General features: G+C 47.6%; 1 long non-coding RNA gene across 5 annotated transcripts in view; it reads right to left on the reverse strand.

The window, feature by feature from the left end:
* Positions 1 to 17,601: 17,601 nt before the first annotated feature.
* The window catches only part of LOC135905170 (uncharacterized), a 105,736-nt gene continuing 99,002 nt past the window's right edge, over positions 17,602 to 24,335 (reverse strand). For all 5 annotated transcript variants that reach the window (XR_011512962.1, XR_010565344.2, XR_010565345.2 and 2 more), the window contains 2 exons: positions 22,293 to 22,563; positions 17,602 to 17,974 (listed from right to left, as the gene is read on the reverse strand). This is a non-coding gene — a long non-coding RNA (uncharacterized lncRNA). The remainder of the gene's footprint in view (positions 17,975 to 22,292; positions 22,564 to 24,335) is intronic.

Raw genomic sequence — 24,335 nt, forward strand, 5'->3', positions numbered from 1 at the left:
TTCTTCATGGCAGGCGCGGAAATCTTCAGCCGTGACGGCTACATTAACAATGAAACTGATCGCCGAAGTTCAACGTCTGCAACCATTGTGGATGGCCTCACACAAATAACACATGGACCGCAACATCAAAGCGGCACTGTGGAACGAAGTGACGGCCTCCGTGCTGCCAGATGTCAACATCCAAGGTAAGCACGAGATTTTGCAGCTTTCGCAGTCTTGCATTATCTGTGCAGTGGGACTGCAGTTGGTCCAAAAGCGGTGGAAATCGCTGCGTGACAAGTTTTGTGCGCATGAAGGCACAAAAGTGCGGCGCCGGCGCCGAAGATGTCGAGTCTGTCGACACTGCATGGCCCTTTTTTGAGCTGTTGATGTTTTTAAAGGACACCATGGTGACGAGACCGTAAGGTTGGCATTATTGTTGTTGCGAACATTTTGCTGGCAAAAGGAAACCCTTCTTGATTACGTCTGTCAGTGAGATGAGCTAGGGTGCTTGTTTCTTCCGAAAGGGGCAATTAACCTCATCGTAAAGCGAGATAGTAAGCCTTTTACCGGCTAATAATTAAGAGATATACTTGGCTAGGCCTGTAACGTAGCCCAGCCTAGCGGGAGCGCATTGCCCAGCCGGCAACCCTGAGCTTCCAAGAGGCTCTTGCGCGTTCTCGAGTGGTCGGCGTGCGTTGCAATAAAGTTAGTCTTTGTTCAGCACTCGCCTTGGTGTGCGTGCCGTCACTCACGCTCGTTACATGGTGTCAGAAGTGGGATAGCCGTTCCCGCGCAAGCGACCGTTGCATAGCAAGCTCGAATTTCAAGCCTGCGCATGGAAGCCCTACCGCCTCCTGCTCCGCTGGTGCTCGCTGAGAACGCGGCAGCCAATTGGAAGAAGTTCAGGCAACGCATCTAACTATATTTCGTAGCCACGGGAAAGGAACGTACCAGCGCGGAGAAGGCTGCCATTTTTTTTACATGTGGCCGGCCAGGAGGCCATTGATGTCTTCAACACTTTTTGACTTACGTCTGCCCAAGCGGAGGACTACGATGTGCTGGTGCGCAAGTTCGAAGAGTACTGCGCACCACAACAGAATGAAACATTTGAGCGATACGTCTTCCGCATGCGACTCCAGAATGAATTGGATGGATTGGATGTGTGTGGTTTAGTGGCGCAAGGGCCAGGTATGGCCAAAGAGCGCCATGACTGATGTTGTGTTAAGCGCTGATTTGTGAGTGGCGGTGGTGGGATGTAACATGGCTGTAAAGTGGCCTAAAATCAATCAGTGTCATGGAAACGTAAAATAGTATATAGCATAATATTATGACAGTGATACATGTAGTGGTCTGTGGATATAGTACGCGTGATAAGTGATCATGGAGCTAAAATGCGAGAATATGTAAATAGCACTAATGCCTCCGGGGGGGCCTTTGAGCCCAAAGACTGAGAGGCAGGTGCTTTCTTTTATTGCACCTACCGCAGCAGAAGCCTCTGTTAGAGGCTGTGCTACGGATTTCCTGGGGCTATAATATGAAAACTATCTACATCTTTTAAAAATCTAAACAGGGATTCATGTTTGAAGAAAGGTTCTATACCTATAATCATTTGAGGATGGAGTGGAATTAGCTGCCGATGTGGTAATGGAAAATGCTTTTTCCTATTAGAGTCTAATTGAGTGCATTGCAGCAGGATGTGAAGCACGGTAAGTGGCTCACCACATTTATCACACATGGGCGGATGGCCACCGGACAAGAGGTATGCGTGTGTGCTGTATGTGTGTCCTATCCTGAGTCTGCAAAGTGTTACTTCTGTGTGGCGGTTCTTTGATACCGGCGGCCAGTTGCCAAGATAAGGCTTGATAACATGTAATTTATTTGCTGTTGCTTTATCCCACAAGCGCTGCCAGAAATCTCTTAGGTTTTTTCATATTGAGGGCTTGAGGTCCATTACAGGGATAGTCGTGGAAGTGTCTGCAGCGTTCGCGTTCACGGATGGGGCTAGCTGGTCAGCCAACACGTTTCCCTCTATCTCTCGGTGCCCCGGCACCCAGCATAGGACGATATGCTGCTTAGACGCATAGGTTTTTAGCAATGCTGAGTAAAGAGAAATAATTACAGGGTTTTTATATTTCTTGACAGTTTTCAAAGCATTTACGACGCTCAAGGAGTCTATGTATATAACTGCCTTTGGGATATTAAATTCTTTAATGTGTTTAACAGCGGCCAATATCGCGTAGGCCTCTGCTGTGAAAATACTTGTGTTAGGGTGCAGAACACCAGCATCCGAAAAGGATGGACCGACCGCTGCGTAAGATACGCCAGAACTACACTTCGATGCGTCTGTAAAGAATTCAGGAGAGGAGTATTTGTGCTGTAATTCGAGGAAATACGTTCGTATATGCGCGACAGGCGCGTGCTTTGTAACAGTTACGAAAGATATATCACAGTCTATTGGTTGCCACTGCCACGGCGGGGGCCGTGTAGCAGGGGACATAGGGTGGTATTCAAGCAGTGGAACCCTTGTTTCTTCAGCCATGTCTCTGACACGCAGTGAGAAAGGCTTTGCCACTGCGGGCCGGTTGCGAAAAAGTTGACAACTGGACAAATCGTTTATGGTGGAGAACGCGGGCTGCTCACTGTTTGCGTTCGCTCTCAGAAAATACATGAAAGACGAGTATGTTCTCTGCAGTTGAAGTGACCATTCATCTGATTCAACGTACAGACTTTCCACTGGGCTTGTTCTAAAGGCACCTGTGGACAGGCGAATTCCTAAGTGGTGGACAGGGTCTACCATCTTTAGGGCAGTTGGAGTAGCCGACTGGTAGACTATGGCTCCATAGTCTAGTCGTGTGCGTATGAGGCTTTTATACAAGTTCATGAGACATTTTCTATCACTGCCCCAGGTTGTGCGTGAGAGCACCTTTAAGATATTCATTGTTTTCATACATTTGATTTTAAGATACTTTATGTGCGGCACAAAGGTTAATTTCGCGTCTAAAGTTATGCCTAAAAATTTATGTTCCTTGTTTACAGGCAGACGCTCACCATGCAACAAAATTTCAGGATCAGCGTACAGGCCTCTTTTTCTCGAGAAAACGACACATGTGCTTTTTTGTGGGTTCAGTCTGAACCCGTTCTCGTCAGCCCATTTGGAGACCTTGTTAAGGCCAAGCTGGACCTGTCGCTCACAGATTGCAAGAGAACTTGATTGGAATCCTATCTGCACATCGTCAACATATGTTGAATAGAAGATGTTACGTGGTATGTGTAGACGAAGAGAATTCATTTTTACTATAAAGAGCGTGCAGCTGAGCACACCGCCCTGCGGCACTCCTGTTTCCTGTACAAATTTCCGTGACAGAACATTGCCCACTCGAACACGGAATGTGCGATTAGCCAGATAACTTTCGATGACATTGAACATATTTCCGTGTATACCCAACTGTGAGAGATCTTTCAATATCCCAAACCGCCACGCAGTATCCTAAGCTTTCTCCATATCTAAGAATACTGATAAAAAAACTGCTTGTGAACAAAAGCTTCACGGATACGTGCCTCGATACGTATGAGATGGTCACTGGTGGATCGACCCTCGCGAAACCCGCACTGGTATGGGTCGAGGAATTTATTCGATTCGAGGATATGTAGTAGGCGACAGTTAATCATTTTTTCGAATACTTTGCAGAGGCAACGTGTTAGCGCTATAGGTCGGTAACTTGATACAGAGGAAGGATCCTTCCCGTGCTTCAGAATTGGAATTACAATAGCCTCCTTCCAAACAGAGGGGATCTCGCCGGAAGACCATATAACGTTGTATATATAGGTAAAGGAGGGTTTTCTGTGTTTCCGATGGCAGTTGTTTTAACATCTCATATATTACGCGGTCTGAGCCTGGGGCGGATGTATTACAACAGTTTAGTACTGCCTGCAGTTCTGCTATACAGAATGGATCGTTGTACGCCGCACTTTTAGCAGATTTTCGTTCTAATTTTTGCTGTTCTATTTCTGTTTTGTATTTTAGGAAGGTTTCGGAGTAGTGTAAAGAGCTCGATATGTATTCAAAATGTGCACCGAGAAAGTTGGCTTGGTCTTCAAGGCTTTCTCCGCGGCTCTTTACTAGAGGCAACGAATACGTTTGTTGCCCATTAACTTTCTTCACTATATTCCGGACTTTTCTCTCATCTGTATACGAGTTGATACTTGATATAAACTTTGCCCAGCTCTCTCGTCTTGCTTGTCGGCGCGTTCTTCTTGCCTGGGATTTGACATGCTTAAAGTTTTCCAAGTTTTCTGCTGTTGGCGAATCGCGAAGCAGCGCCCACGCTTTGTTCTGCTTCCTCCGTGCTTGCCTACAGGAATCGTTCCACCAGGGAACTCGCCGCTTGGAACCCATGCCGCTCGCTTGAGTAATACATTTACAGGCGGCATCCAGTATAAAAGCTGTAAAATATGCAACAGCATCATCTATGGTTATACCAGACATCTCAGACCAGGTCATGTGTGTAAGCGTTCGGTACCGTTCCCAATCGGCTGTGTCAATCTTCCACCGAGGGACCTGCGGGGGAATTTGATCTTGTTTCGGCGTAGTTAGGATTATTGGGAAGTGGTCACTCCTATACGGGTTGTTAACCACATTCCATTTAAAATATGGTAAAAGCGTCGGCGATAAAATGCTAAGATCTATGGCAGAGTATGACTTGTTGGCTAGGTTAAAATACGTGGGCTCCTTCGTGTTCAAGAGACATGTTCCGGAGGAAAAAAGTACCTGTTCAATGACGCGACCTCGCGCATCACAGCGTGAATCGCCCCACAAACTACTGTGTGCATTAAAATCACCGAGAATCATATAGGGCTCCGGGAGCTCATCTATTAATGATTCTAAGTCGCGTCTGTGAAGCTGATAATGTGGTGGTATGTACAAAGAGCAGATGGTAATGAGTTTATTTAAAAGTACGGCTCGAACGGCCACGGCCTCAAGGGCCGTTTGGAGCTTCAAATGCTGACACGCTACACTTCTGTCAGCAATAATGGCTACACCGCCAGATGATGCGACAGCATCCTCGCGGTCTTTGCGAAATGTAACATACTTTCGGAGAAAGTTTGTGTGTATAGATTTTATGTGTGTTTCCTGTACACACAGCACTTTTGGATTGTGTTTGTGGATGAGTTCTTGCACATCATCAAGGTTTCTAAGGAGACCTCTCACGTTCCATTGAATTATCTGTGTATCCATGTTGATAGTAAATGGGTGCTGTGCGTACAGAAACAGAAGTAGTGATTGTGGAAATTACAGAGATTAAATTACAGAGCCCTTTCGAGGCCCTGTAATTGGGGTTTTGCCCTTTCTGGAGCGTTCGATAGAGCCTCGCCGCTCCTTAGGCGTTTGGTGCGCCTTCAGGACAGGTGTAGTGTCCATTGCCTCTAGTGAGGCTCCGGACACGTGCTCTTGCGAGCGAGAGGTTACCAGAGGGAGTCCCGCCTTGGAGGGCAAGACCCCTGAGCCCACCAGCCCGGAGGTCGATGGGGCTCCCTGAGGGATTTGGCTGCGCCGGATGTTGCCAGCGCTGGAAGGGCCCGGGGAGGCCGGGGAGGCCGGGCAGGCCGGGGCAGCCTCGGCTGCGCCAACCTTCGGGGTCGATGATCCGTCATTCTGGGTTGACGGAGCAGCGCTAGCTGCAACCGTCGCGGGGGCAGATGGCGTAGCTGCCGGCTCACTGCTTGTGGGTCGGACAGCCGCCGGAGACCGTTGCGGCGCTGCCCCCTTACGCGCCACATCGGCAAAGCTGCTCTCAGACAGGTATGACACCCGCCTACGTGCCTCTTTAAAAGATATGTTTTCCTTGACTTTGATGGTAACGATTTCCTTTTCTCTTTTCCAGGACGGGCAGGCGCCTGAGTATACGGCATGCTTGCCATCACAGTTGACACAATGTGGAGTGTTCTGGCACGCTTCAGAGGAATGTTCATTGTCACTACACTTGGCACAAGTCAGCCGGCCTCGACAGTTCTGTGAACTGTGGCCGAAACGTTGGCACTTAAAGCATCTCAGAGGATTGGGAACGTATGGTTGAACACGAAGTTTGATATAACCAGCCTCGATGGACTCGGGAAGGACACTTGAGCCGAAAGTGAGTATCAGGTGTTTCGTCTTGATCTCTTTTCCATCTCGCCTCATCTTAATTCGTTTAACATTTATAACATTCTGGTCACTGAAGCCCTCCAAGAGTTCAGCCTCAGTGAGCTCCATCAAGTCATCGTCAGAGACAACACCACGGGTGGTGTTCATCGTGCGGTGCGGGGTTATAATTATTTGGGTTTCCCCAAATGACACTACTGTGGACAATTTTTCATATTGTTTTTGATCGCGGAGCTCCAAGAGGAGATCACCGCTCACCATCGTCGACGCCTTATATCCAGGACCAAAGGCTTCAGTCAATGACTTCGAAACAAGGAAGGGTGAGATAGTTCTTACTGGTTTATCTGGTTTTGCAGAATGGATGACGTGAAAACGCGGGAAGGATTCTTTTTGGCGGCCGAAAAATTGGAAGACTTCATCGGTGCGCCCTCTTTTCTGAGGGCGATCAGGTAGTGGAGGGAAGGAAGTAGCCATGTGTGGACGTGTAGTTTTCGGCAGCAACGCCAGCCACCCACCATGGAGTCCAACAAGGGGACGCTGCAGGGCCTGAAAAACAGGGCCTGCTAACGCCAGCTGTACGTTGCCGCTATAACCCAATATGATATAACCAAGGTTGGCTACTCACACAAGGTTAACCCTTGCTGCCAGGAAGGTCGGAAGTAATAAAGAAATGAGAAGGAGACAGGAAAGGTGGAAAGTAAGGAAAAGACGAAGGCTGTAGGGAGAGAGAGACAGGAAAAGGCAACTACCGATTTCCCCCGGGTGGGTCAGTCCTGGGGTGCCGTCTATGTGAAGCAGAGGCCAAAGGGGTGTGTTGCCTCCGCCGGGGGGCCTTAAAGGTCCAAACACCCAGCCTCAGCTCAACCCCCAGGATCCCCTTTCGCCAGACACGGCTAAGCCGCGCACGGCTACACGCGGGAGGGTCCAACCCTCGTTTGCTCGGGTCCGTGGTGTCGCAACACACCAAACGCCTGCTGACGCAGACGCCCCTGCGGGGACTCTAGAATGAAGGTGAGCCATTTGAACAGTTCTTGCGGCACGTGCAGCTCAAGGCGCAGTCGTGTAACTTTGGCGATCTCAAAAACTCCATGGTACGTGACCAGTTAGTCTGTGGAACTCGGGACAAAAAGTTGCGCAACAGGCTGCTGCGCGAGAAGGACTTGACACTCGAGAAGGCCATTGATTTCTGCAAAGCGGCGGAGGCTGCCACGAGCCAGGCGCGAGTATGGGAGCAGGTAGAGACAGCACAGGTGATCGGCACAGTGGAAGGAAAGTTAGACGGGCCGGCTCGGAGCAAGACTTTGCGGCGGTGCAACTTCTGCGGCAGCTGTCACTCGCCGCGAAAATGTCCGGCATGGGGAAAGAGGTGCGTGGTGTGCCGAAAACTGAACCACTTCGCGGCTTGCTGCAGAGCGAAGAGAAGCGTTCAAGAAGTTGAGTGCCCTGAAGAAAAGTCGGAAGATGATTTTGAAATATTAGACGTGCATATAGCCGGCGTCGCCAGCTCGAACGATTGGATCGTCCCGGTTAAAGTTGACACAGAAACAGTGCACATGAAGGTCGACACGGGAGCCCAGGCGAATTTGTTGCCGTTATCTTTATACCGAAGATTCAAGCGAAAGCCACCGTTGCGCCCCAGCCAGACTGTTCTTTCAGGCTATGGAGGCAATGCTATACAGCATGTTGGTACAACGGTGCTGCCTCTTCAAGTGGGCGATAAATGCGAACAGCTGGTTTTCTATGTGGTGAAGAAGGGCACACAGGCATTTCTCGGCCTTGAGGCATGTGAGAAATTCGGTTTATAGCACGAGTCCGGTCAGTGTCACAAGAGGAAGGAATGGACAAGCAGCGGATTATTGAAGAGTTTCCCGCTCTATTCCGTGGCCTAGGATGTACGAGGCGGAAATACAGGATCAGCCTGAAAGACGATGCGCGACCTATAGCGCTACCATCGAGGAGGGTGCCACACGCACTGAAGGAGCCCCTGCGCCAGGAGTTGGACCGCATGGAGGCGGAGGGCATTATAACTCGGATGCAGGACCCAACTGATTGGGTAAGCCCGCTTGTCATCGTAACTAAGAAAAATGGGAGATTAAGAGTGTGCATGGACCCGCGGCGTGTGAATGAGGGTATCCGAAGGGAGCACTACGAGCTGCCCCGAAGAGAGGACATTGAGGCAGAGCTGGCCGGAGCCAGGTATTTTAGCAAACTGGACGCTAATAGAGGCTTCTACCAGATACCTCTAGATGACTATACGTCCTGCATTTGCACGTTTAGCACGCCGTTTGGCAGGTACCGGTTCCTGAGGCTTCCATTTGGGCTGAGTTCAGCGCCGGAGGTTTTTCAGAAAGCCATGAGTGATACCATGGACAACCTCGCGGGGGTGCGAGTCTACATAGATGACATCTTAGTATGGGGAGCAACCAGGGAGGAGCACGACGCCCGACTGAAGGCGGCGCTCAGAGCAATTGAGACTGCAGGCTTTACCCTTAACCCGGAGAAGTGTGTAGTGGCCGCTGACAAGATCAAGTTCCTAGGTGATGTCCTCTCTAAAGAAGGAATACGGCCCGATCAACATCTGGTGCGATGCGTAGCCAGCATGTCCTCACCCACGTGCAAACAGGAGGTGCCAAAACTCCTAGGCGCAGTCAACTATTTCGGAAAGTTGTTGCCTTGTCTGTCTGAAAAAAACACACATGCTACGCTCCCTCGTGAGGAAGGACAGTGAATTAGATTGGACAGAGGCGCATGACAAGGAATGGAAAAACTTGTGCGGCATGCTATCCTCTGCCCCCTTGTTGGCCATTTTCGACACTCAGAGGCCCACTAAAGTGTCAACCGATGCGTCCAACTTTGCCTTGGGTGCTGCTCTCCTCCAGCTACATGAGGGGGGTTGGAGACCGGTGGCGTATGCCTCGCGTGTTTTAACGCAAGCGGAAACCCGGTATTTTCAAATTGAGAAGGAGGCACTAGGAATAACATTCGGCTGCGAACGCTTCAGAGAATTCATCGTGGGGTCTCATGTCACCATAGAAACAGACCATCAGCCCCTTCTAGCTATTGCGAAAATGGGACTGAATGAAATGCCCCCTCGTGTTCAGCGTTTTTTCTTCCGTCTGATGCAGTTCGACTTCACCCTGCAGTTCGTGCCTGGAAAGCAGCTCCTACCTGCGGATGCGCTGTCGCGTCTGCGGATCCCACCAGACTCAACTCGGGCAGAGGAATATGAAGATGTAGCCATACATGCTGTGAACGTACTTTCAACCCTCGTCAGTGACGCCATGGTAAAGAGGCTGCAGGCAGCGACGGCTGAAGATGAAGACCTCTGGCGAGTGATGACCGCTCTCGAGAATCGCGAGGCCATTCAAGGGCAGTTATCGCCGGTGGCAGCAGAGTTGTCGGTTGTGAATGGTATCCTTATGAGAGGCGCTAAAGTAATAATACCTAAGAAGCTACGGAAAGAAATGCTGGACCGCGTGCATGAGGGGCACCTCGGGGTGAACAAGGCAAAGGCGAGAGCTAGAGCCCTAATCTATTGGCCGGCTATGCAAAAGGACATTGGGGAAAAAACGTCAAAATGTGAGACCTGCTGTCGCTACGCGTATCGGCAGCCATCAGAGCCTGTGCTAATGAAGCCTGTCCCTTTGTCGCCGTGGTCAAGAATAGGGTTGGACCTGTGTGAGCATGCGGGAGTGCACTACTTAGTGGGCTATGACGCTCACTCAAACTACCCAGAAGTAGAACAGCTGACTCAAACAACGAGCCACCAAGTCATCCAGAAACTGGAAATGTGGTTTGCCAGGCATGGGATACCTTTAGAAGTGTGCACGGATGGGGGACCGCAGTTCTCCTCGAGGGAGTTCCGAGAGTCGGCCAAGCTATGCGACTTTCGACACGTGGTTTCGAGTCCGAGGTTTCCAAGGGCAAATGGGCTAGCCGAGAAAGGAGTACAAGTGTTCAAAAGACTCCTGAAGAAAACAAAGCATATGCTAATGAGCCTCTGTGGCTTGGATTGATTGATGGATATTGTTTCTTGGCGCAAGGGCCAGAAATGGCCAAAGAGCGCCATGACATTTGGTGATGGATGGCAATGAGTATCGGTGAATATGTCGGTGATCGAGTAAAAGCAGTAAATGGTGTAAAATATGTACTTATTAAAATAATGTCAATGAAAAGTGAGTCCTTTGGTTGTAAAAGTACGTTGAAAACGATAAGACACTAAAACATGTTAATTTATAGCAGCACCAGTGCCTCTACAGAGCCCTTCAGTGCAAGGGCTGCGAGGCATGTGCTCTGTGAGTGATTTCATTGCAGCTACAGCCTCTAGGCAGAGGCTGTGCTACAAATAGCCTGGCCAAATAATGTCTATGGTATTTGTTTCTTCTAAGAACTTGAGAACTAGTTTAAAATTAAATAGAGGTTCATTGCCTAAAAAGAAGACTGGGTGTAAAGGTACATTATGATGGTACAAGAAAGGGAAGAACTTTTTTCTCTCCATTTCTAATAATGGGCACTGAACGAGAACATGAAGGACTGTAAGTCTACTGCCACACCTAGTGCATGTTGGAGGGTCAGTTCCAGTAAGAATATACGAATGGGTGCTATAGGTATGCCCAATTCTTAATCTACAGAGCAGTACTTCCTGGTGTCTTGTTTTTTTCTCAGAGATCCAGTTGCCTATCTTTGGTTTAATTAGGTGTAGTTTGTTGGATACCTGAGTGTCCCATTGCCTTTGCCAATATTTCCGTAGTTTATATTGTAAGAAAGGCTTAAGATCTGTGTAAGGTACAGGTATATTGAGGTCTTCATCACAAAAAGCTACAGATGTAGCCCTTTCGTCAGCAGCTACGTTGCCCTCTAGGCCTCTATGGCCAGGCACCCAACAAAGAACAATTGTTTGGTTCGACATGTAGGCTGAGCATAGAAGGTTGTAGACCTGATTAAGGATAGGGTTATTGTGTTTTCGTAGATTTGATATCCCACTAACAACGCTTAATGAATCTGTGAATATGACAGCCTTTATTATACCTGTTTGTTTTATATGTTTCACAGCAGAGAGAATCGCGTATGCCTCTGCTGTGAAAATGCTGGTGTTTGGATTTAGTGCACCGGACGTTGAGAATGACGGTCCGAGAGCTGCATAGGCTACACCATAAGTAGACTTTGAAGCGTCTGTATAAAACTCCGCGCAAGAGTACTTTGCCTGGAGTTCGAGGAAATGTGAACGTATCTGTACCTCAGGCGCATGTTTTGTTAATGCGACGAAAGACATATCACATTGGATATTCTGCCATTCCCAAGGTGGTGCAATGTTAGTGGGAGTCATTAGGACTATTTCTCGATGTTGAATAGCAGTTTCATGAGCCAGTTGTTCTAAGCGCACAGATAGAGGAGGTCGAACAGATGGGCGGTTATGGTAAAGTCTTGCAGAAGATAAGTCATGTATAGTTAAATAACACGGATGTTCGTTATTCGATTTACATTTTAAAAAGTAGGAGAAGGTTAGATACGTTCTGCGCAGATGTAACGACCATTCGTTCGCCTCCACATACAGACTTTCCACAGGACTTGTCCTAAATGCGCCTGTTGCCAGCCGTATGCCTAGATTGTGGACTGGGTCGAGAGTTCTGAGAGCACTATCCGATGCGGATTGGTACACCACGGCTCCATAGTCGAGGCGTGATCGTACAAGGCTCCTATATAGGCTAAGCAAACACCTCCTGTCACTGCCCCAGTTTGTTCGAGAAAGTAGCTTCAGCAGGTTCATTGTCTTCAGGCACTTCGCTTTGAGATATTTCAAGTGCGGAATAAAATTAAGTTTTGTGTCTAAGATGATGCCTAAAAATTTGTGTTCAAGGCTGACCGACAGTCGTTGTCCATTAAGGTGAATAGTGGGTCCTGGTGATATGCCTCTCTTGTTTGAGAAAAGAACACATGTGCTTTTCTGAGGGTTAAATTTAAAACCATTTTCTTCTGACCACTTGGAGAGTTTGTTTAGGCCGAGCTGTAGCTGCCTCTCGCAGATGCTAAGATTGCACGATCTAAAAGCTATCTGTACATCGTCTACATAGACCGAGTAAAAGAGTGTGCGAGGTATGACGGTGTGTAAGGAGTTCATTTTCACAATAAAGAGAGTACAGCTCAGCACTCCACCCTGCGGTACACCTGTCTCCTGTACGAATGATCGTGACTCCACATTGCCAACTCTGACACGAAACGTTCTGTCAGACAGGTAGCTTTCAATAATGGTCAGCAGGTTGCCACGTATACCCATTCCAGAAAGATCCCGAAGGATCCCAAAGCGCCACGTAGTGTCATACGCCTTTTCCATATCAAGGAATACAGATACGACAAGCTGTTTGTGGATAAAGGCTTCACGGATGTACATTTCCATGCGGACAAGCTGGTCTGTCGTCGACCTACCTTCCCTGAAACCGCATTGGTATGGGTCTAATATTTTGTTGGTTTCCAGATAGTGAAGCAAGCGTTTATTCACCATCTTTTCAAAGAGTTTGCACAGGCAGCTTGTCAACGCTATCGGCCTATAACTGTTTGCCAAGGAGGGGTCCTTACCCTGTTTCAGAATGGGAATTATAATGGCCTCTTTCCAGGCAGAGGGAATCTGGCCGGAAGACCATATACCATTGTAAAGGAAAAGAAGTGTTCTTTGTGTTTCAGATGGCAGGTGTTTTAGCATTTCATATATTATACGGTCAGAGCCTGGGGCAGATTTGTTGCAGCCGTTTAGTGCTGCTTGAAGCTCTGCTATGCTAAATGGTCTATTGTATACCTCAGATTTTGCACTTTTTCGTACTAATTGCTGCCGTTCTATTCGTGTTTTTTGTGTTTGAAATGTGTCAGAGTAGTGCGACGAACTGGATATGCGTTCAAAATGTGCGCCTAGAAAGTTCGCCTGGTCTTCCATGCTATTTCCCTGTGTATTTACTAAAGGTAGCGAGTAGGGTTGTCGACCTTTTATTCTGTGCACTCTATTCCAGACCTTTGTCTCATCCGTGTAAGAGTTAATTCCTGATATATATTTCTGCCAACTCTCTCTTCTTGCTTGTCGGCGCGTTCTCCTTCCCTGAGATTTCACATGCTTGAAATTAACAAGGTTTTCTGCCGTCGGAGAATCGCGGAGCAACCCCCATGCTTTGTTCTGCTTTTTACGCGCGTTACGACACTCCTCGTTCCACCACGGAACACGACGCTTGTTAGATGACCCCTTTGTTTCTGGGATACATTTGGTTGCGGCATCTATCAGAAAAATAGTGAAGTATTCAACCGCAACTTCCAGGCTTAGAGCACTGATGTCAGCCCACGATATCAGAGTAATTTTTTGGAATTGTTCCCAGTCAGCTGAATCAGTTTTCCACCGAGGAAACTGTGGGAAACATTCATTCATCTTCGGTGTAGACAGAACTATCGGGAAATGGTCGCTCCCGTATGGATTTCTAATAACACTCCATTTAAGATCAGGTAAAAGGGTGGGAGATGCAATACTGAGGTCTATAGAGGAATAGGTTTTATGTGCAGTATTATAATATGTAGGTGCCTTACTATTCAAAAGACATGCACCAGAAGAGAAAAGAAACTGTTCAATCAGTCGACCTCGCACATCGCAATGAGAGTCACCCCATAAATTGCTGTGTGCATTTAAATCTCCTAGAACCAAATAGGGTTGAGGTAATTGATCTATTAATGTATGGAACTCATGTTTATGGAGCTGATAATGCGGGGGTATGTACAGAGAGCAGATGGTAATAAGTTTGTTTAGAAGTATGGCTCGAACGGCCACTGCCTCTAGGGGCGTGTGTAGTTGTAGATGTTGGCACGCTATACCTTTGTCGAGTATAATGGCTACACCACCAGATGATGCGATGGCATCATCACGATCTTTACGAAAAATAACATAATGACGAAGAAAGTTAGTGTGTTTAGATTTAAGATGGGTTTCCTGTACACACATCACTTTTGGAGTGAGTTCGTAGAGAAGTTCTTGAACATCATCAAGGTTTCTGAGGAGACCTCTGACGTTCCACTGGATAATTAGCGTGTCCATAATGAAGTTAATTTGGTGCTGTGTGTACGGAAATAGAAGTTATGCCTTAGATTATAGAGCCCTTTCGAGGCCCTGTAACGGGAGTTTTGCCCTTTCTGGAGCGTTCGAGTGAACCTCGCCGCTCCTTAGGCGCTTGGCGCCCCTGGAGGATAGGTGTAGTGTCCATTGCCTCTTGTGAGGCGCCGGACACCTGCTCTTGCGAGCGAGAAGTCACCAGGGAGAGTCTCGCCTTGGAGGGCAAGACCCCTGCGCCCACCAGCCCGGAGGTCGATGGGGTTCCCTGGGGGATTTGGCTGCGCCGGCCGTTGCCAGCGCTGGAAGGGACCTGGGAGGTTGAGGCAGCCTCAGCTGCGCCCACCTTCGGGGTCGATGGCCCCTTTTCCTCGGTTGGCGGAGCAGCGCTAGCTACAACCACCGTGGGGGCAGATGGCGTAACTGCCGACTCACTGCGTGTGGGTCGGACAGTCGCCGGAGGCCGTTGTGACGCTGCCCCCTGACGCGCCACATCGGCAAAGGTTTTCTTGGGCAGGTATGATACCCGCCTCCGTGCCTCCTTGAAAGTTATGTTTTCCTTTACCTTGATTGTAACGATTTCCTTTTCTTTTTTCCAAGAAGGGCACGACCGCGAGTACGCGGCGTGCTCACCATCACAATTAACACAATGTGGAGTGTTCTGGCACGTTTCAGAGGAATGTTCTTTGTCACTGCACTTGGCACAAGTCAGCCGGCCTCGACAGTTCTGTGAACTGTGGCCGAAACGTTGGCACTTAAAGCATCTGAGAGGGTTGGGAACGTATGGTCGAACCCGAAGTTTGATATAACCGGCCTCGATGGACTCGGGAAGGACACTTGAGCCGAACGTGAGTATCAGGTGTTTCGTGTTGATCTCTTTTCCATCTCGCCTTATCTTAATTCGTTTAACATTTACAACATTCTGGTCACTGAAGCCCTCCAAGAGTTCAGCCTCAGTGAGCTCCATCAAGTCATCATCAGAGACAACACCACGGGTGGTGTTCATGGTGCGGTGCGGGGTTATAATTATTTGGGTTTCCCCAAATGACACTACTGTTGACAATTTTTCATATTGTTTTTGATCGCGGAGCTCCAAGAGGAGATCACCGCTTGCCATCCTCGACGCCTTATATCCAGGACCAAAGACTTCAGTCAATGACTTAGAAACAAGGAAGGGTGAGATAGTTCTTACTGGTTTATCTGGTTTTGCGGAATGGATAACATGGAAACGCGGGAACGATTCTTTTTGGCGGCCGAAAAATTGAAAGACTTCATCGGTGCGCCCTCTTTTCTGAGGGCGATCAAGTAGTGGAGGGAAGGAAGTAGCCATGTGTGGACGTGTAGTTTTCGGCAGCAACGCCAGCCACCCACCATGGAGTCCAACAAGGGGACGCTGCAGGGTCTGAAAAACAGGGCCTGCTAACGCCAGCTGTACGTTGCCGCTATAACCCAATATGATATAACCGAGGTTGGCTACTCACACAAGGTTAACCCTTGCTGCCAGGAAGGTCGGAAGTAATAAAGAAATGAGAAGGAGACAGGAAAGGCGGAAAGTAAGGAAAAGACGAAGGTTGTAGGGAGAGAGAGACAGGAAAAGGCAACTACCGATTTCCCCCGGGTGGGTCAGTCCGGGGGTGCCGTCTATGTGAAGCAGAGGCCAAAGGGGTGTGTTGCCTCCGCCGGGGGGCCTTAAAGGTCCAAACACCCAGCATCGGCTCAACCTCCAGGATCCCCCTTTCCCCAGACACGGCTAAGCCGCGCACGGCTACACGCGGGAAGGTCCAACCCTCGTGTGCTCGGGTCCGTGGTGTCGCAACACACCAAACGCCTGCTCACGCAGACGCCCCTGCGGGGCCTCTGTGGCTTGGACTTCTAAACTACAGGTCATCGCCACTAGAGGATGGAAGGAGCCCTGCGCAGCTGCTGATGGGAAGACAACTTCGAGGCCGTCTTCCAGACTTCTCCACCCCTCAGGCAACCGAGGTGAAGAAGCAGACACAAAGGCACCGGCCAAGGCCGGAACTACCGTCACTCAGGACAGGAGACACGGCCCGCCTTTTAGAAAATCAGGGTTGCACTTGCAGAGCCAAAGTAACGCGGCAGGTCACACCACGATCATATTTGATGGAAACCGAAGACGGGAGCCTGCTGCGTCGAAATCGGCAGCACATCCTGCGGACGGCAGAGCCGTTCCACTCGCCTAGTGACACAGCGGGCAGCCCCCACCATCCTCAGAAAGCTAATGGCAGCGGCCAAGAAACAAGCCCTGCAGGCACCCCAGAACGTCCACCAGCCTCTGGCCTGCACGACGCAGCAACTCCCGTGCGCCGCCCTCTACGGGCAAGGAACCCGCGAGTGCGTCTAACTTACGATGAGAACTTCGAGCAAGAACCTGGACCCTCACGTGGGAGTAAGGGAGGTGTAACGTAGCCCAGCCTAGCGGGAGCGCATTGCCCAGCCGGCAACCCTGAGCTCCCAAGAGGCTGTTGCGCGTTCTCGAGTCGTCGGCGTGCGTTGCAATAAAGTTAGTCTTTGTTCAGCACTCGCCGTGGTGTGCGTGTTGTCACTCACGCTCGTTCCAAGGCCTACTGTATGAACGATGGTAATGGGCATTTAAATGTAACAAATTTCAGTGTGCAATAAGTGGTTTTTGCGGTGGAGGCGCGTACAAAGGAAGGGGGGCCATCCTGTGCTTGGATACGCACCAGCGGTGTAGCCAGGAATTACGAGGGGAACAGGGTCCAGCAATTAATCAGGGCAGGAGTGGTGGGGAGGGGCTTGTGGTCGGTGTTGCTATAGCCCTCTTTTTGGCTATGCTGATGGCCACGCCTGCTCACCGAAGTAAACAAAATGAGGGGGAAAGTTGGCAATTCAACGTTTATGCAAGCAAGCTGCAATATACAGGTGGCCTTCATTGTAAATACCAAATGCCTAGGCTGTGAATTATATAGCTTTCGGAGCTATCACAGTGCAATTACACTTGTAAACTAATGGCAAGGGTTTTCACATCTCCATGTTATAACATGTGGTGCCGCTTCGATCGCAGTCATTACCTTAAATCATGAATATGATGTGCATGGCTATGTTTCATGTATGTTTGCCAAATTGCTGACTTATATAAGTTACTTCTCGTATGGCATTCTTACTGCGATTAGACACTTTACAAGGAATATGTATTTTCTTTTACAGATACACTGACATGCACCAAAATATTTTGATGCACCTTTACTTATATTTTTCTTTTGCATTTCTCACTTTTGCACAATGCATGGTAATACAGATCACAGTAGTGAATTACAACTTTAACATTATGAAAGTACTAGTATTGTTCATAACAGTTTCACAATGTGTGAGGCTATAATAATAATAAAGAGCAAGAAAAAACACTGAAATGGTTTCACTTTGTTTTATTGCAATGTTACAAAGCGTCACAACATAAAAAACATGCACTTCTTATGCGCACCACTTCAGGCAATTATGTAGTGCCTGCAAGCCCAAGAGAGGTGAGCCAGCAGCTGGACACGAGTGAGCCACTCAATGTCTGCTAGCAGCACAGCAGTGCAGAAAACACTTTTATGGGCATTGCCCAGTTCGAAGACCAAGACTTGGATGCACAATCAGATATTTCTGATCTGTCAGGCTTGGTGTCAGTGTCACAGGTCTCGCCAGCCTCGACGTCATCTATGACATCAGCCTCGACATTGTCTACGGCACCAGCCTTGATGTCAGCAGCACAAGGAGCGGCTGCCCCAAGTCAGCAGGGAGCTGCAAGCCAAAGACTGCAAAAAAAAAAAGAAGAGAGAAGGCCAAGTGAAGATGCTCTTGTGAATGAAATGGGCAAACTGTCCAAAACCCTACAGGCTTGCCCTTCAGAGGACGAGTATTATCACATGGCCCTCAATATAGCAAAATTTTTGAGCAAAGTGCCGGAAGAACGGTAACTCGACTTCCAGATTGAGTTGCTGCAGTTAATAAAGAAATATTCAGAGTGATGAAGGGTGTGTTGCACTTAAGAAGAAAAATGTTTTGCTGGGCTTCACCAAGAATTCTAGCATGTACGAGCATCACAGAAATGTCTTGAAAAGACAAGGCTCGTTTTCTAGCACCCCAGGAGATGGTACTATATTGATGTTCTCTCAGCGTTGTGCTCATACTGTCTGCGGTAACAACGCAGTTTCATCGCATGGATTCCCTTTAACGTTCGATTGCCGCCTACTGATTCGCCTTGAATGGCGCCAATTAACAATGCTGTTAAGTGCAGCAGAAAGGCAGTGAAGTTCATGGGCCAATGTCGTAAGACATGTTTCACTTTGATGTTATGAGTGATTCCTATGAAAGAAGGATTAAACAACGTTTCTCCAACGCTACAATTACATTTAAGCATTGACAGCCATGCTAAGAGAAAGTAGAATTTTATCAGAAGTTTTCAATGCATTTGCTGGCGTGTGCACATTTCGTTCCCCCTTAACGGAGTAGCAGGCTAGCAGACTTGTTTCAGGCTACCTTCGCCGATTTTCCTCAGTTAAATCTTCCTCTCACTGTGAAGCGGGTACGTTGTCAGACACAGCCCAAAGTGTGGGATATCTACATAAGCATTCTTAAAAGTGAACTGTGGGAGGCGATTGTTTTGAAGGACAATAAGCAATGTTTCTGCATGTATATACTGGCTTTCCTGCATATAAGTAACAAAACAAATAATTCACCATAATTGATCACATTTTCTAAAATAAGTATACCTTGTCCAGCCACTTAGAGTTAATGCAAGATGAAAGGCCACTGAAAGCAGGAGCTTTGATGTCAGGTGCGACCGCTGATTAAATTTGAGGATAGCTCTCTCAAAACGAATTGCCTATGCTACGCCTAGGCTCCAGGTTAATTTTGAGCACCTGGGGTTCCGTAATGGCCACCCAGTGCATGGTGCACTGGTTTTCCATTTGGCAGCCGAGAGGCAATCTCACGCACTTGGGCTTAGCAGAGCAACGCAAAAGCCACTCCACCACCATGATGGGTAGTTTCTTTAACTATAGAAACAGAATCAGGAGTCATTTCCATTTCATGATTGGCAGTGAGCTTCCAGAATGTTTGCAAGAATATGTTTATCTATGACATTACTCACAAGGGAACCTGATCATGAAAAGTTACATAAGAATCAAAATGCGTTAAGGCCCATATGGCAGGCATTACCAAATCATGACTGCCAGGTTACTGCTACCAATGAAACAAAAGTGTAAAAACATTGAATACTAGTGGTACTAATACATGGGATACAAACTTTATTTAATTTATTTATTTGAACCTCAAGGGTCCCTGGCGGGACATTACATGAGGTGTGGGCGCAAGAACGGCGGTTAACAATGAATGTTACATGAGAATCATGACGATGACATGGCTTCCTCGATGGCAGTCTTGAAATGGGTTGGATCAGGGATTAGCGCTAACTCACAGGGAAGGTCATTCCAGTTGCAAGCTGTGTGGACAAAAAATTATTTCTGAAATGTAGTTCATCGGGAAAGATGCGGGATGACACTGTTTGGATGGCCTGTGCGGGGTGTTCGACGTACTGGTTGGATGAGCTGGCAGTCACGGGGCGAACAATGAAAAAACCTGTGATAAAGGCAGAGAGGTGAAATTCGGCGACGGGAAGCGAGAGAAGGAAGTTTTAGTTGCAACTTCAAGGCGGATATGCTAGAGTATCGCTAGTAGTTTGAAAGAATAAAGCGAGTGGCACGATTCTGAACAGATTCAAGGGCTGAGATAAGGTTAGACTTATGGGGGTCAAATGTTGCGCAAGCGTATTCAAGTTTAGGTCGCACGAATGTTTTATAAGCTAGTAATGTTAAGGAAGAAGGTGTCATGCGCAGGTTACGTCGGAGATACCCAACTGCTCGATTAGATGAATTTATTATGTGGTTAATGTGGCAAGACCATGATAAGTCACTAGCAAGGTTATTGCCAAGATACAAGAGTTAGTGGAAATAATGGCAGTATCGTCAATTTTATAAGTAGGCGGAGTATAATTTCGGCGGCGGTGAAAAGAAATTTGCACGGTCTTTGTAGTATTTAGGGACATTAGCCACCTAGTGCACCACTGCTGTATGTTGTCCAGGTCATTTTGGAGAATGTAAGCATCCTCGGCGTTAGTTATGGGGCGGTAGAGTACGCAATCATCCGCGAAAAGGCGGATACTAGATGTTACTGTGGAAGGCAAGTCGTTAATGTATATTAGAAAGAGCAAGGGGCCAAGAACTGTGCCTTGAGGTACTCCTGAAAGAACGTGTGAGTAGGATGATGAGAAGCCATTAAGGCTCAATCAGCCGTAGGTACGCGTTCCAATGCACCCGCACGCGCCGCACCACGCCTGGGCGCGTACGGCGTCAGGCGCGGAGGCTGTTTCGCGTGTCGGCGCGCGGCGGCGTGGAGACCTACAACCGCTAGGATTTTTGCGCCCGCGCCGGAAGCTACCGCTCGCGTCGGTAGCATGACGCACCTCACATGACCACGGCGAGCCAACGTCACTTCCGAACGACTCTTCGCGCGACGTTCAGGCAAGCCCGGGCAAGCTTTAGTACTTCCTTGTTGGCTGTGCGCGTTGAGATCGTTCTTCATGGCAGGTACGGAAATTTTCAGCCGTAATGGCTGCATTAATAATGAAACTTTAATAGCCGAAGTGCAATGTCGCCAACCATTGTGGATGGCCTCTCATAAACAACATAAGGACCGCAACCTCAAAGCGGCACTGTGGAATGAAGTGACGGCTTCCGTCCTGCCAGATATCAACATCCAAGGTAAGCACGAGATTTTGCAGCTTCCACGTGAATAATCGCTTACTAAGCAGGCTTGCATTCCTCTGTGCAGTGGGACTGGAGTTGGTGCAGAAGAGATGGAAATCGCTCCGTGATAAGTTTCGCCGCATCTTCAACGGCCGCATAAAGACAGAAAAGAGTGGCGCCGACGATGTCGAGTCGGTCGACACAGCATGGCCCTTTTTTGAGCTGTTGCTGTTTTTAAAAGACACCATGGTGACGAGACCGTAAGCTTGACATTATTGTTGTTGCGAAAATTTTGCTGGCCAAAGGAAACCCGCCTTGACAATGATTACGTCTATGTCAGTGAGATGAGGTGCTTGTTTCTTCCGAATGGGCAATTAACCTCATCGTAGAGCGAGATAGTAAGCCTTTTACCGGCTAATAATTTTGAGATATACTTGGCTAAGCCTACTGCCATGAACGATGGTAATGGGCATTTAAATGTAACAAATTTCAGTGTGCAATAAGTAGTTTTTGCGGTGGAGGCACGTACAAAGGAAGGGGGGCCATCCTGTGCTTGGGTATGCACCAGTGGTGCAGCCAAGAATTACGAGGGGAACAGGGTCCGGCAATTAATCAGGGTAGGGGAGTGGTGGGGAGGGGCTTGTGCTCGGTGTTGCTACATCCGTATTTTTTGGCTATGCTGATACCCACGCCTGCTCACCGAAGTAAACAAAATGAGGGGGAAAATTGGCAATTCAACGTTTATGCAAGCAAGCTGTAATATACAGGTGGCCTTCATTGTAAATACCACATGCCTAGGCTGTGAATTATATAGTTTTCGGAGTTATCACAGTGCAGTTTCACTTGTCAACAACTAATGGCAAGGGTTTTCACATCTCCATGTTATAGCATGTGGTGCCGCTCCGATCGTAGTCATTACCTTAAATCATGAATACGATGTGCATGGCTATGTTTCATGTATGCTTGCCAAATTGCTGACATATATATAAGTTACTTCTAGTATGGCATTTTTACTGCAATTAGACACTTTACAAGGAATATATATTTTCTTTTACAGATACACTGACATGCACGAAAATATTTTGATGCACCTTTACTTATATTTTTCTTTTGCATTTCTCTATTTTGCACAATGCATGGTAATACGGATCACATTAGTGAATGACAACTTTAACATTATGAAAGTGCTAGTATTGTTCATAACAGTTTTACAGTGTGTGAGGCTATAACAATAATGAAGAGCAAGAAAAACACTGAAATGGTTTCACTTTGTTTTATTGCAATGTTACAAAACGTCACAACATAGAAAACATGCACTTTTTCTTACGTGCAGCACTTCAGGCAATTATGTAGTGCCTGCAAGCCCGAGAGAGGTGAGTCAGCAGCTGGACACAAGTGAGCCACTCGGTGCGAACCAGCAGCACAGTAGTGCAGAACTTTTAATGGGCATTGCCCAATTCGAAGAGCAGAATTTGGATGAACAATCAGATTTTTCTGATCTGTCAGGTTTGGTATCAGCGTCCCAGGTCTCGCCAGCCTCGACGTCTACGGCACAAGGAGCAGCTGCCCCAAGTCAGCAGGGAGCCGCTAGCCAAAGACTGCAAGAAAAAAAAGAAGAGGAGGCCAAGTGAAGACGCCCTTGTGACTGAAATGGGCGAACTGTCCAAGACCCTCAAGGCTTGCCCTTTAGAGGACGAGTACTATCATATGGCTATGAATATAGGAAAATTCTTGAGGAAAGTGCCAGAGGAATGGCAACTCGACTTTCAGATTGAGTTGCTGCAACTAATAAAGAAATATTCAGAGTGATGAAGGGTCTGTTGCAATTTTCTTAACATGAAAAATGTTTTACTGGTCTTCACCAAGAATCCTAGCATGTACGAGCATCACAGAAGTGTATTGAAAAGACAAGGCTCGTTTTCTAGCCCCCCAGGAGATGGCACTATTTTGATATTCTCTCAATGTTGTGCTCATACTGTCTGTGGTAACAACGCAGTTTCGTCGCATGGATTCCCTTTAACGTTCGATTGCCGTATACTGCTTCGCCTTGAATGGCGCCAATTAACAATGCTGTTAAGTGCAGCAGAAAGACAGTGAATTCATGGGCAAATGTCGTAAGACATGTTTCACTTTCATGTTATGAGTGATTCCTATGAAAGAAGGATTAACCAATGTTTCTACAACGCTACAATTACATTTAAGCATTGACAGCCATGCTAAGAGAAAGTAGTATTTTATCAGAAGTTTTCAATGCATTTGCTGGCGTGCGCACGTCTCGTTCCCCCTTAACAGATAGCAGGCTAGCGGACTTGCTTCAGGCTACATTCGTCGATTTTCCTCAGTTAAATCTACCTCTCACTGTGAAGCGGATATGTTGTACAGACACAGCCCAAAGTGTGGGATATCTACATAAGCATTCTTAAAAGTGAAGTACCGTGGGAGGCAATTGTTTTGAAGGACAATAAGCAGTGTTTCTGCATGTATATACTGGCTTTCCTGCATATAAGTAACAAAACAAATAATTCACCATAATTGATCACAGTTTCTAAAATAAGTATACCTTGTCCAGCCACTTAGAGTTAATGCAAGGTGAAAGGCCACTGAAAGCAGGAGCTTTGATGTCAGGTGCGACCGCTTATTGAATTTGAGGATAGCTCTCTGAAAACGAATTGCCTATGCTATGCCTAGGCTCCAGGTTAATTTTGAGCACCTGGGGTTCCTTAATGGCCACCCAATGCATAGTGCACTGGTTTTGCATTTTGCAGCCGAGAGGCAATCTCCCGCACTTTAGGCTTAGCAGAGCAACGCAAAAGCCACTCCACCACCATGACGGGTAGTTCCTTTAACTATAGAAACAGAATAAGAAGTCATTTGCATTTCATGATTGGCAGTGAGCTTCTAGAATGTTTGCAAGAATACCTGAAGAATCTGATCATGAAAAGTTACAGAAGAATAAAAATGCGTTAAGGCCCATATGGCAGGCATTACCAAATCATGACTGCCAGGTTACTGCTACCAAGGAAACAAAATTGTGAAAACATTGAATACTAGTGGTACTAATACAAGGGATACAAACTTGGAGGTTCATAAACCAGCGTGAGTTGATGTGAAGGACCGTACAACGAGCGATGGAATGAAAAGTTAGGTCTAATGTTAAGAGGAAGGCAGGCAGTGGGGTCGCTATACGAGTTGACATTAAAGGAAGAATTGGAGCTGGGCAGGCTTGCAATGTGTAGAACATACAGCCAGCAGTCTGAAGGTTACAGAGTGTGTGCCAAGGGGAACACAGTCAAGGATGACAGAAAATTAGGGTTGTGATGATGTTAGGAAATGTGAATACAAAGCCTGAAATCAGCTAGCACAAGACAGG

The sequence above is a fragment of the Dermacentor albipictus genome, chromosome 3 (genome assembly GCF_038994185.2).
Source record: "Dermacentor albipictus isolate Rhodes 1998 colony chromosome 3, USDA_Dalb.pri_finalv2, whole genome shotgun sequence".
Taxonomy (NCBI): Eukaryota; Metazoa; Arthropoda; class Arachnida; order Ixodida; family Ixodidae; genus Dermacentor; species Dermacentor albipictus.